Genomic DNA, 2,733 nt, shown 5'->3' with positions numbered 1-2,733 from the left:
GGTGGTCCCTCTCAGCTCTGGGCCCCATAGCAGCTGCACTCCCTGCACCTATGGTAGCTACACCCTGTATATAACACATGTAACTGTGACAGGGAAGGTGGCCCTCTCAGCTCTGGGCCCCATAGCAGCTGCACTCCCTGCACCTATGGTAGCTACACCCTCTATATAACACATGTAACTGTGACAGGGAAGGTGGCTCCTCTCAGCTCTGGCCTCATAGCAGCTGCACTCCCTGCACCTATGGTAGTTACACCCTGTATATAACACATGTAACTGTGACAGGGAAGGTGGCCCCTCTCAGCTCTGGGCCCCATAGCAGCTGCACGCCCTGCACCTATGGTAGCTACACCCTGTATATAACACATGTAACTCATACCCTCCAACGTTTTACACATGAAGGACCTCATTCCGAGTTGATCGCTAGCTGCTTTCGGTCGCAGTGCGGCCATTAAGTGAAAAATCTGCATTTCTGCGCATGCGTATGGGCCGCAGTACGCACATGCAAAGTACTCTCACACAAAACTATGCAGTTTTACACAAGGTTGAGCGACGCTTTTCTGTCGCTCTGCTGATCGGTGAGTGATTGACAGGAAGTGGGTGTTTCTGGGTGGTAACTGGCCGTTTTCAGGGAGTGTGCTAAAAAAACGCAGGCGTGACAGGTAAAAACGTAGGCGTGTCTGGGGAAACGGGGGAGTGGCTGGCCGAACGCAGGGCGTGTTTGTGACGTCAAAGCAGGAACTAAACTGACTGAGGTGATCGCAAGGTAGGAGTAGGTCTGGAGCTGCTCAGAAACTGCATGAAAATTTTTACGAGCACTTCAGCTAACCTTTCGTTCGCACTTCTGCTAAGCTAAGATACACTCCCAGAGGGCGGCGGCCTACCGTGTGCACTGCTGCTAAAAGCAGCTAGCGAGCGAACAACTCGGAATGAGGGCTGAAAACCGGTACAAATTTGAAAGGGGACGTGGCCATATGTAAAGGGAATGTGTCCACTCCCTCTTTCCTATACTATCAATGTTAATTTGGAGAGTCAAAAATCGGTACAAAGCCCTTTTTGGTAGGTACAGACAGTAAAAAAAAAAGGTACTGTACCTGCCAAAAAGGTACAGTTGGAGGGTATGGTAACTGTGACAGGGAAGGTTGGCCCCTCTCAGCTCTGGGCCCCATAGCAGCTGCACTCCCTGTACCTATGGTAGCTACAGCCCTGTATATAACACATGTAACTGTGACAGGGAAGGTGGCCCATTCAGCTCTGGGCCCCATAGCAGCTGCACTGCCTGCACCTATGGTAGCTACACCCTGTATATAACACATGTGACAGGGAAGGTTGGCCCCTCTCAGCTCTGGGCCCCATAGCAGCTGCACTCCCTGTACCTATGGTAGCTACACCCAGTGGTGCAAGTAGAAAAAATGTCTTATAGGTACTGTGAAAAAAATGGATGTGGCCAAATGCCACATGGGGCGTGGCCAATGAAAATGGGGGCGTGACACACATACGGGGGAGGGGCAGATACACATATGACCCCAATAGTGCCAGAAACACATTGCCCCACAGTGCTAGATATACATTGCCCCACAGTGGCAGATACACATTGCCCCACAGTGCCAAATACACATTGACTCACTGTGCCAGATACACAAATGCCCCCACTGTGTCAGATATAAATTGCCCCCCAGTGCCAGATACAGAAATGACCCCCACAGTGCCAGATATGCCCCCAGTGCCAGATACAGAAATGCCCCCAGTGCCAGATACACATGTCCCCCCAGTACCAGATATGCCCCCGGTGCCAGATATGCCCCCAGTGCCAGATACAGAAATGCAACCACAGTGCCAGATATGCCCCCAGTGCCAGATACACATGTCCCCCAGTGCCAGATATACCCCCAGTGCCAGATATGTCCCCAGTGCCAGGTACACATGCTCTCCCCCCCCCCCCCCCCCTTCCCCTGCTGCTCACCGCTGCTGCTGTCCTGTGTGTGTGTAAGGGGAGGAGAGCACATCGGGTGTCTATCTTCAATTCAGCGCCGATCCGTGAGCCAATCAAAGCTCGCGGTCCGGCAGCCTTGGCTGCCGGTCCGCGAGCTCTGATTGGCTCACGGGCCGGCGCTGAATTGAAGGTAGACACTGAGGGGCAGGAGAGGCGCACGCAGCGCTCTGCTCTTCTCCCCTCACAGCAGCGGTGGTGAGCAGCAGCGGAGGGAGGGAGCGGCGGCCCATCGGTGGTGGGTACTGCGTACCCACGGCTACATTCTTAAGGGTACGCCGTACCCTTAAGCACCACTTGCACCGCTGGCTACACCCTTGTATATAACACATGTTACTGTGACCGGGAAGGTGGCCCCTCTCAGCTCTGGGCCCCATAACAGCTGCACTCCCTGCACCTATGGTTGCTACACCCTGTATATAACACATGTTACTGTGACAGGGAAGGTGGCCCCTCTCAGCTCTGGGCCCCATAGCAGCTCCACACACTGCACCTATGGTAGCTACACCCCTGTATATAACACATGTAACTTTGACAGGGAAGGTGGCCCCTCTCAGCTCTGGGCCCCATAGCAGCTGCAGTCCCTGCACCTGTGGTAGCTACACCCTGTATATAACACATGTAACTGTGACAGGGAAGGTGGCCCCTCTCAGCTCTGGGCCCCATAGCAGCTGCACTCCCTGCACCTATGGTAGCTACACCCTGTATATAACACATGTAACTGTGACAGGGAAGGTGGCTCCTCT

This window comes from Pseudophryne corroboree, chromosome 8, assembly GCF_028390025.1.
Source record: "Pseudophryne corroboree isolate aPseCor3 chromosome 8, aPseCor3.hap2, whole genome shotgun sequence".
NCBI classification, from domain to species: domain Eukaryota; kingdom Metazoa; phylum Chordata; class Amphibia; order Anura; family Myobatrachidae; genus Pseudophryne; species Pseudophryne corroboree.
Note: the sequence above shows the minus strand (reverse complement) of the source record.